General features: G+C 36.2%; 1 long non-coding RNA gene and 1 pseudogene across 1 annotated transcript; one reads left to right on the top strand and one right to left on the bottom strand.

Annotated features, from left to right (window-relative positions):
• Nucleotides 1–3,914: 3,914 nt before the first annotated feature.
• Nucleotides 3,915–5,252, top strand: LOC114240843 (retinol dehydrogenase 11 pseudogene; annotated as a pseudogene).
• Nucleotides 5,253–11,888: 6,636 nt separating this feature from the next.
• LOC149502312 (uncharacterized) lies at nucleotides 11,889–15,335 on the bottom strand. The gene is made up of 2 exons (XR_016323542.1): nucleotides 14,662–15,335; nucleotides 11,889–14,457 (listed from the first exon to the last, which is right to left on the bottom strand). It is a non-coding gene; the product is annotated as an uncharacterized LOC149502312 (long non-coding RNA).
• Between the last annotated feature and the right edge of the window lie 3,034 nt (nucleotides 15,336–18,369).

Here is an 18,369-nt window from a genome sequence, read left to right as displayed (position 1 = left end):
CTTTATGCACATGTTCATAGCATCAAATGATAGTAGACTAGACAAGGTATAAGGAAAATAAAGTTTCAAAGCGGGACCTCGCGGTACTTAGCAGGAATTTAATTTAATGTGACCCGCTCCATACAAAAAAATAACAAAACACATTTTTCTGACCAAACTATAAAGTTTTGTAATTTTTGCCCAAAACAATTACTATTGAGATTAACGAGCTCTATCTATCTACATAATTTTTTTTATAAAAAAACCAAGTTGGTCCCTAAGTCACTAAAATCATAGAATCGACCCACTGTGCGCCGTAGTGTTTTTAAAAAGTGTGACGTCAGCCTTGCGACGTCACGGTCATTAATTTGTTGACGAATGACTCATGTTTGGGTTTCCGAAACAAAACTTCACGAGAACTTCACGAAAACTTCGTATATTGCACGAGAAGCATAACAACGTTACAGAGATATCCGTACAGTACAACGGCTCGGACACGAATCAATCAGTGCTAGACAGCACGGCCGTATTTATGGGGCTTCGTACCCGTGAGCGTGTTGACACGTTTTAAACACGTGAGCGTGTTTACACGTTTTTCAAACACGTGAGCGGGTTTACACGTTTTTCAAACACGTTTTAAAGTATTGAAATTACAATAAAAGGAACTGTTTAACATCAATTTCTTATCACAGAGTAATTAGTTGATGATCAGTAGGTAAATAGTCATATTTGCGCCGACACGGCCATACTGACAGGCGGTGCGCGCTCTGCACCAGCCGCCCATGTATGGTGTATCACCAGAGAGTTCTTGGAGTCCATCTGAAACAATGGAATGTCTGTTTCTGAGATTGGTATCTGTGTACCTTTTTATGTTACTTTGAAAATAACTTATTTTGTGTAGTTTTATATTGTGACGTACACTGTGGTACTTATGTAGTGAACGTACACTGTGGTACTATGTAGTGGACGTACACTGTGGTACTTATGTAGTGTATGTACACTGTGGTACTTATGTAGTGGACGTACACTGTGGTACTTATGTAGTGGACGTACACTGTGGTACTTATGTAGTGGACGTACACTGTGGTACTTATGTAGTGGACGTACACTGTGGTACTTATGTAGTGGGCATACACTGTGGTACTTATGTAGTGGGCGTACACTGTGGTACTCATGTGGTGGCGTACACTGTGGTACTCATGTGGTGGCGTACACTGTGGTACTCATGTGGTGGCGTACACTGTGGTACTCATGTGGTGGCGTAATTTTATTAATCAAAAATAAAAACTTATCCTTATGCCCATTGTTGATTTTGTTGTTCGACCATCCTGGTTTGTGAAGTAGATGGTAGAGGTTCATCGGCTGATGCTGGTGGGTAGTCTTCTTCCGCCGATACGGTTATCTGGTCTCCAGGTTGTTGCTCAGCGGAGGCGGCATGTGATCCCACTTGGGCGGTGCGCGCTCTGCACCAGCCTCGTTGATTCTCGTAGGTTTTCTTTGATTCCCATTGATCTGCAGGAATAAAAAGTTTCTCTGAGTAGCGCATCTGTTATACTTGCGTTACTTGTAACTATGTAAGTTTGAGACTATTAATGCGATTTTATTGTAGGGTTCTCGGAGGTTTTCGTAGATTTCTCGGAGGTTCTCGTAGATTTCTCGGAGGTTCTCGTAGATTTATTGAAGGTGGGATAAGAATGTGTAAGGTGTTGTTCGTTTTGTAAGGATATCATGGTCTTCAGATGAATTTTGTGGTGAAATTTTAGTAATCAAAAATAAAAACTTATCTTTTGTATTCATTGATCAGTTGATTGTTGATTCCGTCGCTCGACCATGCTGGTTTGTGAAGCAGACGGTACAGGCTTATCGGCTGATGCTGGAGGGTAGTCATTATCCGCCGATACGATTATCTGGTCACCAGGTTGTTGCTGAGCGGAGGCGGCGTGTGATCCCGCTTCTGATGACGGAGTAGGGACGTCCGTATTGTTTGTAAAAAGTGTGACGTCAGCACCGCTGACGTCGCGGTCATCACTTTCTTGACGAATGACTCATGTTTGGGTTTCCGAAACAAAACTTCACGAGAACTTCACGAAAACTTCGTATATTGCACGAGAAGCATAACAACGTTACAGAGATATCCGTACAGTACAACGGCTTGGACACGAATCAATCAGTGCTAGACAGCACGGCCGTATTTATGGGGCTTCGTACCCGTGAGCGTGTTGACACGTTTTAAACACGTGAGCGTGTTTACACGTTTTTCAAACACGTGAGCGGGTTTACACGTTTTTCAAACACGTTTTAAAGTATTGAAATTACAATAAAAGGAACTGTTTAACATCAATTTCTTATCACAGAGTAATTAGTTGATGATCAGTAGGTAAATAGTCATATTTGCGCCGACATATATATATAGAAAATAATTATGAAAGTAATAAAATCAAAGGATAATTTTCACACTAACTGTTAATTATTTCAAGGAACCAACTACGCGCGCACGTAGATATCTACTATACAAAACAATAAAAATGAGAGGAATTTGCTATTTTTATCATTAATAATTAAATCACTCTTATCTGTTCATTTTTAACAAACCTAGTGTGCTTTGTTAAATCAAATAAAATATGGCCACTATGAAACAAATAATTAGTAAACAAGTACCTAGTAATAAAAAAATTGTTTACAAACAACAGTCTTATTAATTGTATAAATTAGGAATAAGGCTGGCTAAGATAAAAGCTAATCTATAACACTAACATACAAAGATCATCATCAACAGTGACATTACCTACGCGGGTAACAATAACAACAACAACGGTAACAACAACCACAGCATCGAAGACAATACTCAATTTTTGTAATTAAATAAATGTATTAGGTAGAAATTATACCTATACTCACTATCTCCAAGTTATATAATTGAAATCTTTCAGCAAAATAAATTGCCTTGTGATACCAAAAGGCCCTTAATTGATTGATAAATAAACTGTATCTAATTGCCATGACACACGGTCGAATCGCATGATCGATTAACTGGAAAAAATTACATAATTCTACTTTTCTCTCCATAAACTCGTACAAGACGTTTATTGGGTAAAATTTGACTTTGATTTTTGATAAATGTATGTTGTTTTAAGGATAAAATTACTTACATATTTACTAACGAAATTAATTGGTCATTGTATGCTATAAAGGGAAGACAACATTGTTCACAATCTTGTGAAAGTTGTAGGAAAAAATAAATTAAGGAAATGATATAAAAAAAAATATAACTCTCTTAATCTAATTCTCTATTAAATCAATTTAAACTCTGAAGAAATTTCTCAACGTGTATCGTTTTTTTTTCCCTACCTATGCTGATAGCCTGGATAGGCTATTTCAGCTTCTCCTTGACGTGTAGGTGAGCTCACGGGGCTCAAACCGGGAGTGTTGCTAACACTGGCCCTAGCAAGAGCAGTGCTTTGCAGAATTTACCACCGGATGAAAAAACGCGACCCACTGAGAAAATCCGGCGAGAAACTCAGTGGGAAAACTGGGAAATGTATTGTTCATCGCAGATTTGGCGAATCATTTTAACGTCATTGTTTTGAGAATTACAGCAAATATTTTTAATAATAAACGAAAACACATTTTAATACTACTAAACAAAACAATAATATTAAAATAAAATATTATATTAATATAAATAGGTAAAGAAGTCGACCCTTGTGGAAATACGAATAGCATGTTGTTGAAATAATAATTGCTCAGCAAAAAATGCTAGGAGCAAATTTGAAAACCAAACACGATTGCCATTAATTAAGTAATATTATTCAAGATTAAAGTTATTATTGGATTTTGTAATCAATTTCGTAAAGTAAATTAAGTTACTTTGAAATATGTAGGTACAAAATCAGTATAGTCATCGCTAATTCAAAACCTGTTTGAATAAAGTACCTATCTAATCCGTAATTACCGGTATCCGTAAGATATGGCCAGCACATTTATAGAAGCACTTATCTATTATTATATTTGATAAATAGTTTTAGTGGCGTGTGACTGAGTGCAGAGAATCACGTTTATAACTGACCTTAAGCTAGCGCGATGGTTTTCATTAGTTTTATTGTGTTGAATCTCATATTAGCGTTACTTTATAGAACGTATTGTAAATTAACTTATGGTATAAATAAATGCAGCAGGCATTTGGTCGGCAAAGTGGTGATAGTGACCGGAAGCAACAACGGTATAGGATACGAGACAGCAAAAGATTTAGCGGAGCGTGGAGCCCGGGTAATACTCGCTTGCAGGAACGATCTACGCGGTACCAAGGCCAGAGACCAGATCATTGCAGAATCAGGGAACCACGATGTGCATTATCGTCAGTTGGATTTAGCGTCATTTGATTCCGTCAGAAGATTCGCTGAAGAATTCATTAAAACCGAAAATCGTTTAGACATTCTTATCAACAATGCTGGAGTACTCGTCGTGGACAATGTAAAGACGGAAAACGGCTTGTTTGTCGGTATGCAAGCAAATCACTTCGGGCCATTTCTGCTCACGAAGCTTCTTCTTCCGCTAATTAAATCGTCAGCTCCGAGTCGCATCATCAACGTTTCTTCCCTAGCCTACACAAAAGGAATTATTGATTTTAACAATTTAAATTTGGAAAAAGAAACCCCGCAGTCATACAGTAAAATGCAAGCATATAAAAACAGCAAGCTGTGTAATGTTCTAATGACCACTGAGTTGGCGAGACGGCTTGAAGGTACTGGAGTGACTGCTAATTGCTTACATCCCGGCTTAGTAAATACTGATATTTTAAATTCTGATAAACTGCCATTTTCGAAGTACTGGCTTCCTGTCACAAGTTTCTTTGTTAAGACCCCTCGGGAAGGGGCTCAGACTTCAATATACCTGGCGGTGTCTCCTGAGGTAGAAAACGTAACCGGCTGTTATTTCGCCGATTGTCAGGTTAAAACTTTAACCAAAACGGGGCGTAATACTGAACTGGCTCGCCGTCTCTGGGAAGAGTCTGAAAAAATAATTGCGAAGAAATGAGTTTTTTTTTTTATATAAACTGAATGTAACATGATATAGAAAACAAAAGTATGAAGCTAATAAAATCAAAAGATAATTTTCACAGTAATTGTTAATTATTACAAGAAACCAACTACTTTACGCACGTATGTACGTACGTACCTACATGATATTAATTAAAATTAAAATGGGATGAATTCGCTATTGTTATCATTAATAATTAAAACACTAAAAATGGTTATTTTTAACACGACTGGTGTGTTTTGTTAAATCAAATAAAATATGGCTGCCATGAAACAAATAATTAACAGACAAGTACTTAATCATATATGTATTAAAAAAACTTTTCATAGAAAAAAATTTATTTGAAATAATCAAATACCACAGAAACATCAAGCTCTTTGAGAAGAACAAACGTTTCATTTTACGTTTCGACGTAATTTTCAAAAATCATAAACTTACTCGAACAAAATTGTATTGAAAATATGAAGCATTGGCAAGTCGAAAAGTATAGAAGTTGCAAGTGAAACTTTAACGGACAACATTTTAGTGTGCCAACAAAGTGTGTCTTCATGAAAGAGTTTGTTTAAAATACTGTCGAACGATGATCAATTTTTGTCATCTGTTTAATCTATATAATTAATACGTGAAGCAAAAACTTTGTATCACTTTTTACGAAAATTGCGCGGACGGAGGAGTATGAAATTTTCCACACTTATAGAGAATATCGAGAAGAAGTGCACAATGCTAATTTTTTTTTTTAAATAATGCACAAAAGATATATTAAATCAATAGAGAAAACATTACACACACTACATACCATGTATTTGTCGCACACACGCATACATACTATGTATTGTCAAACTTTTGTTCTTGACGTCTGTTGTCAAATTGAGATTAAGTATTGTTTGTCTTTGTTAATATTTTTTATAGTGCAGTCTTGGCGAAATTTGTGATTATAGAAGTATAAAATACAATCATAATATGTACAAACTTACAATTCCAATTAATTACAGTCGAATTTCGACTTCTGCGGGACCTCTAGTATTTATTTACTGGTTGTGCGAATTGTGACTTTGGATGGGTAGGTCCTATCATCGTATTCCTGGCGTAAACCAATAATGCCCTTCGGTTTGAGGGGTAGGACAGCTAATATACAGAACAATTGAGGTTATCTTGTTTCGAGGTAGGTTTCGTGAAGTGCATTAGCTCCAAACCAAACCCCAGTTGAATGAATAAAGCTGATGAAAATATTTTTTCACTAACAAAAAAAAAACATTATCAAAACATATAACATGTCTTTGTATGTTGTCTTTTTTAAAAATCTATAAAAACAACATTAAATATATATTGCAAATTTATTAACCAACTTATTTTAATTTAATTCAATTTCATAATCTGTCTATAATGATGAAGAGCACAGGTGATATCAGCACATGTGACGGCTGCAGGTGTGACGCAACAACGGCAGACCTTATCTTCTAAATTATTATCCAATATCAACGTAAGTATAAGCAGATAAATATATATATTTTAATATTATAATTTGTACCTTGTATATCTGTATGTATGAATGTTGTATCTGTATTGTATATCTGTGTATCGGAGGGACGCCACCTCGTAGAGATGCCCAAGCACTGCTGGTCTGACGCTGTAGAAGGAAATTTGCATGAGTTCCAAGTGTCGGAGTAGCAAGGTTTTGCGCAGCGCCGGGATGAATGGCAACGTTTATTTTCGTAGGCCAAAACCCACTTCGGAGTCATAGTACCAGCGCAGCAGTAGTAGTATAATACGTTCTTCGTATCCAAGTTTAAGTTAGGTCGGGATTACATATATTTTTTTTATTTTTATTGCATAGATGGATGGACGAGCTCACAGCCCACCTGGTGTTAAGTGGTTACCGGAGCTCATAGACATCTACAACGTAAATGCGCCACCCACCTTGAGATATAAGTCTCAAGTATAGTTACAACGGCTGCCACACCCTTCAAACCGAAACGCATTACTGCTTCACGGCAGAAATAGGAAGGGTGGTGATACCCACCCGCGCGAACTCACAAGAGGTCCACCTTGAGATGTAAGGTCTCAGTATAGTTACAGGGTAATTACGCAAATTATAATTTTGCGGGTTTCATTTTTATTACACGATGCTATTCCTTCACCGTGGAAGTCAAACGTGAACGTTTGTTAAGTACGTATTTCATTAGAAAAATTGGTACCCGCTTGCGGAATTCGAACACCGGTGCATCGCTCAACACGTATGCACCGGACGTCTTATCCTTTAGGCCACGACGACTTCAAAATGTGCATAGTAATAAATTTGACTTAGGGTAAAGATCACGTATAAGGAAATTTAATTACAAAATGACATCATGAACTTGCCTTCAATATGACATTTACATGTCACCTATACCATCAACAACAGAGTGAGTGACAGTTCTCGTCGAACTCATAAAATGCGAAGAAGAATTCGACGCGAAACTTAACTCACATACACAATCTACTGAGTTCCTCGCCGGAACGTCTCAGTTGGTCGCGATTCTAAATTTATGCGGTGATACATACAGCAAGGCACTGCTCTTACTTAGGCAAATATTAGCGAACCCTCTCAGGCTGAACTCGTGAGCGCGTTCTTCAAAGCTGAATTTTAATAGTCTTATTTTAGTTTAATATACAGTTTTAAGCGTACATGCTAGCTTAAAAATAGAGTATTTTTATAAGAATCAAATGCTTTTAATAGTCCTCACTGACGGATGAGAGACAGACTTGCATGAGACGGACGCTATCAATACTAGAAGCACTATACCGCTTCTTAACTCTGAAATTCTATATTCAAACCTCGTTTGAAGAAGGGCATCTTTTGGTGCCAATACCGTTCATTCAAGGGCCAGACGCTACGTGATAAAATGCTCAGTGGATGAACTCTGTGGTAAAACAGGATTATATCAAACGTAATGCTAAAGAAACTATACAGCTCTATGGTTTTAATCTAGATTTTTGTTGTAATTTTTTTATTTCCAAAGTTTCGATTACTTTTTTTTTTAATGCTTTGATGGGTGGACGAGCTCACGGCCCACCTTGTTAAGTGGTTACTGGAGCCCCTATGGGCTATGGTCTAACCATCTACAACGTAAATACGCCACCCACCTTGAGATATAAGTTCTAAGGTCTCAGTATAGTTACAACGGCAGCCCCACCCTTCAAGTCGAAACGCATTACTGCTTCACGGCAGAAATAGGCAGGGCGGTGGTACCTACCCGTGCGGACACACAAGAAGTCCTACCACCAATAAAAAGCTTACCTAAACATAAAAAAACTTACTAACTTACTTAGGTAACAGTTTTCATGATCACGGACTAGTAAAATGTTATTAAATTTGTCGACGTTTATATTTTCCTAACAGTAAACAAAACGTTCAAAATAATAAAATTAAAATAACAAACATGAGTTTATACTGTAAAGTGGACATAATTATGTCTACGTCTCGTGAAAAACAAAGAGCCGAAAGACCGGCTTCTGATCTTATCACTGAAAACCATATCCAAATTGGCACCGCCATTGTCAGAGAACAAATTATGATTAGTGTTTTGTGGTATAACGTAACCCTCAGACACAGCCCATTGAGTTTCTCGCCGGTTCTTCTCAGTGGGTCGCGTTTCCGATCGGGTGGTAGATTCTGCGAAGCACGACTCTTGCTAGGGTTTATCTTAGCAACTTCGTCAGGTTTGAGCCCCGTGAGCTCACCTACTAGTTAAGGCTACGCTGATATAGCCTCTCAAGGCTCTCAGTTTAGGTAGAAAAAAAAAGGTGGTATATCGAAAACTAAACAAATCACACCCACGGGACTACTCTCAGGAATTGACGAAAATAATAATATCGTCTCCATTCTAGCATTAGATTAGTATCCATTGTATATATATTTCAAAGTGATCTTAAGCCAGACCAGTCCTAGAGGACGTACAATACGTTTGCGACCATTAATTACGTAAATTTATAAATTTTGCGAAACTGAATTTTATTAAACGATGCTTTTTCTTCTTCGACATATACCTAATATGTATTTTGTGAACGCGTGTCAAGTCGTATTAGACTTCGAATTTACTTAAACAAATTGGTGACGTCATAGTCGCATAGCTTAATACGGGTATACCGTCTTATAAAATATTCGCTTTCGTAATTTTAGCGTGTATATGATGAGGATCAGATAAACCCTCCTATTTATCATGGCGGTAAATATAAAAGTAGCTTCACATAAACTAAGTATTACAGAAAGAGCAACGCTCGAAAACCGTAATTAAAAGAAAGTGCCACAACGCATACGGCTAATTAAATGTAAATGAAAATGAGCTTAAGCGTCGAGATGCACTTCTTGTTGACATCTGGGAAAATGCTTGAAATTTCAAAAATCATTTAAAAGTATTACATACTTCATTCTTTTTTATTTCTTATATTACTCTTTGGACAAAATGTCACTATGAAGTGAAAATGGAATTGTCAAACGCAGTCATTATGTTCTTCAATAATCCCGTTTTTGTCAAACCACCACAAAAATGCTCTAATTTTTTTTGTTGATCATTATTTCAAATCATTGTGACGAATAACTATGACCAGTTTGAACGAACAAATCGAACACCCTTCATTTTTCTGGAATTGCCTCGCCCTCCAAGACGATTGTCCATTCTATTCATCGATAGATCCAAAACTTTATTACTTCGCTGTGGGACTGACTTGCATATACGCCGCATTTTTCGTAATAATCCTGGCTGACCTTCAATTTTATTGGTCGCTTGACGGATTACAACAAAAAATTGATTACTATTCAAATTTAGTGCGAAAAAAAGTTAGACGCGTGCAAATGAACCAGCAGAGATTAGTATCTACACAGGAAAGAACTGAAAAGCAACTGAAAAGAAGTCGCCAAAGTACGGGAATTATCACCGGATTAAGAGGAACTCTGTCGATGGATGAGACTCCGACACATTCTTTGCTGGCCATTTGTGAAAATGAAACTACGAAATATCCAACATATTGTAGCAGCCAACATGCCATTGAATTTTAGAACATTCAACCCATTGTTATAACTAGACGACGCTTTACGAGAAAAATAAATAATTTTAACAATAAAACGTTGTGCGAATGTCGCCAGCAATATTTCGAACTTCGACGTGTATTTGGATCGGGGGCGAACGCTTCAAAAGCATTACGAATGCCTTTTATATTTCATCTTTTACACTTCGCCAGGCGTGAAACTGTATTTGAAGACAAACGTCTTTATACAATTTACGATATCTTAGACACGTAGAAATGTTAACCTAGTTAAATTTCCGTGCCAAATGTATTTTGACGTCTTAATTCATACCATATTTAATTCACTAACTAATATGTAAATATCGTATATCTTTAAACTAGCAATTTTTGTATATAAATATATTTCATACATAATCTGAATCCCGGAAACGGCTCCAACGATTTTCAGAAAATTTAGTTACGGGGGTTTTTGGGGGCGATAAATCGATCTAGCTACGATTTAATTTCAGAAAATGTTGTTTTATTCGTGTTTTCAATAATCAACTTTATCGATATTTTTAATTTTTTCTTTAAATAACCAGGTTCATATTTTATTATTATTCTGTCGGTAAGATCGAAAAATATTATTCATATTTTATCAATCATTTTATCAATATGTAATTCATCATTTTATCAATATTTATATTCGAATTTAACTATAATTTCTAAAAAACACAATTTATCAAGGAAGGTGGGAAAGGAAAGTCCTCGAATGGAGGCCACGGATGGGTACTAGGAGCGTGGGGCGTCCTCCAACCAGGTGGACTGACGACTTAGTGCGCACGGCGGGAAGTCGTTGGACGCGGAAGGCGGAGGATCGCATTATGTGGAAGGCATTGGGGAAGGCCTATGTCCAGCAGTGGGATGATGATGATGATGATGACAATTTATCAAAAAAAATACCGAGCAAAGCTCGGTCATTACCTAGTAGCACATAAATGATTTTGAGAAAAAAACAAAACACATTTAAAAGTCAACTTATTTTTCATTTATTCAATTTCAAAGTCGCAATGTTCCAAGTATCTCGTTCTCGGAAAAGTATGGCTCGAGTTTAACGAATTCGGCGACAGGAAGATGCCCCGTTTAAAGTTAAGCAATTAAGAAGAAGCTAAGCGGCGAGATTGCGCATCGAAACTTCTTGTTTTCCTCAACCGAAAACTATCTTCATTACATCTGTGTATCTACCGTCTAATGCATGGACAATGTTTGCGACCGCACAGACTCCGTAAACATGTATACGGGTACAGCACCCGAATTTGGTTAAAGATAGTGAAACAGTTGGCCGTACTCCAGCCGCCTTTGCTGAAGCTCTAAAATTGTATTATCCAATTCTAAACCAGAAAAACAATGTACTGTGTGCATATGAATGCGCTGCCTAAATTCAAGCGACGCTGCGGTGGGCTGAATATTTTACTTTATATACAGATACGCTAAAATACATACAATTCGTATCACGATGGTTTTAACTCAGTGAAAAGTGGTAAATGGTGTTGGAGCATATTGTGGGGTAATGTCAATTTATCTACCCTCCTCCTATCCATTTCTGCCGCGCAATATCTGTCCATTCAATTTTAACAAAAAGTAAAATAACAGTTATTAAAACAACTTTCAGACTCCAACCTCATACCTGAAAGCATTGATTCTGCGGTGTCTATGGATAAGAGTAACCATTTAACTATGACCTCACATTCGATCTCCTGTAAAGAATAAAGGTTTAAAAAAAAGCAATAAAATATTTACTTTAATATCTTGAGTACCAAATGTCCGTTATTAAGCTAATAATATCTTTATGGATACAGTTTCAAAGGGGAAACCAATAAAAACACATATTGGCTGTTTTTAATTTATATTTCACACAAACACACGATTACAATCAAACATCTCTATTCATTTTACTATCATACTAACTAACACGTTAATTTTACTCAAGCTTCAGTTTCAACTAGAACTTAAAATACTTAAACTACACTTAGCAATAAAATATAGTACAAGAGAGGTCAGTATTGTGGCCTTAATGTCGGCATAACAACAACAAATCAACAGTCAAAACGAAAACTTAACGTAAAACTAACGAACACAGCCATCGAAATGATTTAACGATAATATCACAATCCAAACTTAACAATAATTCAACGCTTACAACTACATAACGTTAACAAACAGAAAACTGAACAGTGAACAATTTATGATGAGTTGTAATGAATATTTTGTTCCCGGAGCTTATGTGAATTTGTGAACTGCGAATTAAGTGTATTGAACTCTACGTACCTAGTTTAAAACTATTGCTATAATTTTAAAGTTAAAACAGAGAGAAACTCTCAAACTAGAGCTAATATCCAAGGAAGAAAATAATCATTAGACTGTCATCACAGTTAACAGGCAGATAGACTTAAATAAAAATACCCTAAGGTAATTTCAATTCAACAAAACGTCTTTACAAGGTTCTCGTAGATACTAGAACCTTGTAAGGAGGCGCAAAAGGATCAAAAAATAGTTTTAGGCACATTTAGCTTTAAGGCACACTTCGGTAAACTTGGACATGTTCTGTTCAAAATTATTTGCGTGTCAAAACGATATCGATTTTTCATAACATCATAGTATAATGTGTAACAGAAATGTATACTTTCATAGAAGGATTAAAAACTAAAATTTTTCAGTACAGTAATTTTGAAAAAGAAAGAAAAATGGATCATAAATTTGAATTACTATAGTGGAGGAAAAATTGATTACTTTTTTAATTGTTCATAGTAAAAAGTGATATTATCCGAATTCTAGAATAGAGGTTTGGGACCTAAGAAAGAAAATTTCTTCAGCCGAATCCGTATTAAACAGCCCGCCGTATTTAAGCAGTTTCGAAATTACTAAGTTGGAATTGGAATTAATTTGGTATTCAGGCTAGGATGATAAAAATTATACATAGTGGTTTGTGAATCCACACTATTAAAAAATATTACGTCATTAGCACGTCATTTTAACACAAGTTTCGATGCTGTTTTCACAAAAAAAAAGTTTCTTTTAGTTAGTTTATTACGTACACGATACTTTTTTTTTTGCTTTATGATGGGTGGACGAGCTCACAGCCCACCTGGTGTTAAGTGGTTACTGGAGCCCATAGACAGACAACTTAAATACGTTACCCACCTTGAGATATAAGTTCTAAGATCTCAGTATAGTTACAACGGCTGCCCCACCCTTCAAACCGAAACGCATTACTGCTTCACGGCAGAAATAGGCGGGGCGGTGGTACCCACCCGCGCGGACTCACAAGAGGTCCTGCCACCAGTAATTACGCAAATTATAATTTACGTATAATCATCTTTGTTTTAACGTAGGAAGCGTTAATATTCGGTAATCAGATTATCAAACGGTGTCGCGAAAAACGTATGCTAGTATAACACAAGTAATTCAAAAGTCTGACGCGTTAACAAAACGAACGAAACACGAATAACCAAACAAAAACTCAACTTTAGTTTAAACAAATAAATCAACAATAATTTACAAACGAAAATTCAACAATTTAAAACGGATAACTTTAGCTAATAGCATTAGAGAAACGGTTTCGTTGTAATAAGTCACTCCAACAAGACCAATCAAAAATCCAAATACTACGAACAAATTAAATGTAACAGTTTTGTGAAAACAAGGTGTTTGTGAACTTAACGAATTCTTTTCGGCTGTAAAATTTAACAGAAACAAAATGCAAAATTAACGTTAATAAAACAAAAAAAAACAACGTGACAAACTTGAACACAACAGCTAGCTAATAACAAAAATTTTAAAGTTGATAATATTTTTAATTTTAAACTTTAATCAGTTTGACGTGGTGATAATTTATATAAGTAAATCAAAAGCAAAGTAAACAGACAATAATAACAGCTTTCGTATACTCTGAATGCAAAATTAACTAGTTTGTTGGAATGCAAAACAAACTGAACAACAAACAAACATTCATTCCAAACGCATAACATTAATGTGAAACAAAAACATGAAACTTTAACTTGAACAAAACAAACAACACCGATCATTAAGGCTATTTAGATTTAAAACATTCGAACCGAAGTTTAAAATACTATTGACACAGAAATGCAAAACTTATTTGATGTACTTTAACTTATATTATGATTCACATAATGGTACAGAATCTATTTCTAAGACGTAACGCGAAAGCTTAAACTAAGACCTAACTAAGCCTAAACTATCTTTGGGAAGTCTAAGATGTAGTAAATTCTACTTAGCTACCGCTCCAATGGTCTCTTTGTTCAAATTGTCCTGAAAATGTATCCTGCTACGTCTCGCCGCATTCATCGCAATAATGCAACGGCTTCTGAGGCTCACCATAGTTTTGTTTTCAATTTTGTTTTTCATATATATAACATGCACAAAGCAATTGTTTGAAATCTGCAACAAAGAACAAGTAATTAATAATCTTGCTATCTTTGTATTACAGGATCCGGCCAATAACGAATAATATCTAAGTAGCTATGTCTTAAATAGTACATATTTAATTTTCAAATCATATATATACTAACTCCTATTTTTACAACGAAAAGAAGTGACTTTAAAACAAAACACTGAAGAGTTTTAACAAAGAGGACAACTTACATCGAAAATTTTCCGACGGACTTCCGATCCACTTCAAAGGGTCTTCCGGTGGCGTCATTGTTCACAGTTGAAACCGTTTTTCCGTTAATTAGCAACTAAATGACAAATGACAACTTTTAATTAGACTTGATAGCTTCAAGCCCGGGGGGCCGCTGGCTCGGTCCCCCGGGCGTAACGTACTATAGCTCGGTAAATTCGGAAGTGGTCCGTTATGAAGTCCACACACCCTTTATATATGTTTCCCGGGTCTCTTGAATAAATATCGTGGGAACGATCGCGCACGTGGTCTCTTGCGTAAACGCACACAATGGCGCCCTGTTTCTTTATTTCCATTGATTTCGTCCCCTCGAACGTCTTGCCTTATATCTGCTTTTACCTGTACATTAGGGGAGAAATCACGGACGGTGGGAATGTACGCAGTCATAACTGAAGTCAAATTATTGAGGACGATAATCGTCGTGAATTTCGATGGTAGGGTCTGTTTACTTATATACTTTCACACGGTATGCGTTTTTGTTATGTTAATCTGCGAAGAACATGTTATTGATGAAAATATACCGTTGTTGCGTAAGCGTAAAATTATAGTGAACGTCTTTACGGTAGACAAATGATGACGAATTTACCAAATAAAAAACCCGAAACAAATTAAGAAAAGACACGTTTGTAAAGAAAATATTATATCACATGTGTATATTTTAACACATATATCACCATCTTGCCTATTTCATCCACGAAGCAATAAGGAGTCTGTTCCGGTTTGAAGAACGGTATAGCTGTTAAACAATATAATGGATACATCAATCTCAGATATGTGTATTACTCGTGATGTCTATGGGCTCCGATAACCACTTAACGGCGATAACGGAATATTAATATGCATTAATTTATACATTGTTTATAAAGTTGCTCTTGACTTTGTACCATTAACCTATTTCCGCTTAATACAACTTGCGAATACAGCATCTATACTGAGAATGTCTTTTTCTCCGCCTTTTCTTTGGTAGCCTAAGAGGCTATTCCAGCTTCTCGCGGACGGGTAGGTGAGCTCACGGGCTGAGCCTGAGAGAATTATCTAACACTAGCCCTAGCAAGAGCAGTGCTTCCTAGAATCTACTACCGGACCGGAATCGCGACCCACTGAGAAAATCCGGCAAGAAACTCAGTGGGCTGTGTCTATGTGTGTGAAGTTCCCTTGAGTCGTCGCTATAAAGGAAATGCACCGGACAGCTTGTTTGTTTTAATCAAAGTCAAAGCCCGATATTTCTCTCCGCAGAATTACTAAGCCATCCTAGGCTTGACAAAGGATTATGCCAAACGCCGAAATATATTATATTGGTTTCAACATTTGAATAAAGAATTTTAGAATAACCGACAGTCCAATGAGCTTATTAATTTTATCACCAAATTTTCGGAAAACGTTCATACTTGCGAATTTGAAATAAAACACTTAAATAGCAAACCAAAAATGAAATTAATATTTTTTTCTTTATCCTGGTGATCCTCAGAATATTAAGTTAAAGTAATAAAAATATAACTACATATTATCACTGGTTATCACAATCATTATCTTCATACGTGCGCGAATTTTAAAGATTCCGTTACAAAGTCAGGTCAAGCCCAACGTCAGATCAAGCTAATAAAAGCATGTTAAAGTGCTCTTAAAAATTATACAAAATTCTAATAAAAGAAATCAAATGTAATTAGCAACTTTAAATACTACAAGGCATCTTATTCAAGTAAACCGTTGACCATTACGTTGGTACATACAACGTATCTTACATAGCAACATACCTTACTATTCAATGTTACTGTAGACCAGGCCTGGGCAAATGGTGGAAATTTGTCTGGCCCGTGAAGCATTGCATATATTATTATTAAAAACACAAATATTAGTTTCTGTCTAACATAAACTGATACATAAATTTTTTTAGATAAAATATTAAGCAATACTGATACATATTATCAGGGCTGGTGGAAGCCAAAATTTTCTCCCGATAACCGAACTTTTCAACGCCTCCTATTCGAAAAAATAATTATAATAATTGAACAGTTATAGTATTTTTTATTTTTATTTTATTGCCATATAGGCAGACGAGCATACGGCCCACCTGATGGTGAGTGGTTACCGTCGCTCATGGACGTCAACAATGCCAAGGGCAGAGCCAAGCCGCTGCCTACCGACAGTATGTATAATAATCGCACAATATAAAATTAGAAAAAAAATGTTTGGCCCGAGGTCAAATTTTCATCTGTAATGTGGCCGACTATCAAAATATTTGCCCACCCCTGCTGTAGACACTGTATATTACATACAAACAAAACAATTGATTTTATGTAGCAGTTTTTATTATCTTTATAGCTACACAAGAGCATTCGGTCTATCTTTTAATGAGTTTTTATTTATTTTTTATTGCTTAGATGGGTGGACGAGCTCTCAGCCCACCTGGTGTTAAGTGGTTACTGGAGCCCATAGACATCCACAACGTAAATGCGCCACCCACCTTGAGATACAAGTTTAAGGTCTCAAGTATAGTTACGACGGCTGCCCCACCCTTCAAACGCATTACGGCAGAAATAGACTGGACGGTAGTACCTACCCGTGCGGACTCCGGTGCATTCATATCTGGCGATGCACCAGTGTTCGAATCCCGCCGGGAAGTACCAATTTTTCTAATAATATACGTACTTATATAACATATGTTCACGATTGACTTCCACGGTGAAGGAATAAAATCGTGTAATAAAAATTAACCCGCAAAATTACAATTTGCGTAATTACTGGTGGTAGGACCTCTTGTGAGTCTGCATGAGTAGGTAACACCACCCTGCCTATTTCTGCGGCAGCCGTTGTAACTATACTTAAGACCTGAGCTTGAGACCTTATTGAGAATTACGCTGTAGATGTCTATGGACTCCAGTAACCACTTAACACCATGTGGGCTGTGAGCTCGTCCAACCATCTAAGCAATAAAAAAAAACCTGAGTTAAGATTAGTCTTAGTGCTTAGGCACATATAATCAGAAACCTAAATCGAACATGCATGTACTTGTAAGTCCTTAGTTTGTGAATTCACAAAGCCTAAAGGGCCTTCGCTGACGATTGACTTTGCCGGAGTGTTTTGGGGTCTAACAAAAGAACCTTTCAACGATATGCGAACAGCGCGGCGCACTGCTTCAAATAATGAGGCCCTTATTTTACAAACACGAATGAGCCTGTCTGTTTGACGATTTACAAGTTATTTAATTTAATATTATTTTCGTAATTTTTATCAACCTTTGATAATTTGATTATAACTTCACTTCAATCATTTTTAGGAGTACAATTTTTTTAATTAATTTTTTTTTTTTTGGAGCGATGTTCCTTACGGCAGGCTTGGAGGGGATAGGGATTTTGCTGCGCGACCGAACTGAAAAAATGTGATAGTAAAACCGTAAGAAAAAATCCGTGGAAAAAAGTGCGTGGAATAAAACCGTTAAATGAGACGTGCGCAGGCGCGACAGTCGTATACGCAAGCGAGTAGTGTATAATACCTTTCTCTTTCTCCCTCTTTCTTTTCGTTCTCTCATCCCTTCTCTCTCTATTTTGTAATTATTTCTATTTCTATGTAATTTTATGTTGTCAAACAAAAATAAAGAGACATATTTTGTTATTTTAATTGATAATTTGAATTACGATTTTATTTTTATTTTACGTAATTTATTATTTCCT

Source organism: Bombyx mandarina, chromosome 09, assembly GCF_030267445.1.
Source record: "Bombyx mandarina strain Sakado chromosome 09, ASM3026744v2".
In the NCBI taxonomy this organism is placed as follows: Eukaryota; Metazoa; Arthropoda; class Insecta; order Lepidoptera; family Bombycidae; genus Bombyx; species Bombyx mandarina.
Note: the sequence above shows the minus strand (reverse complement) of the source record. Positions and strands in the feature narration are given on the sequence as shown.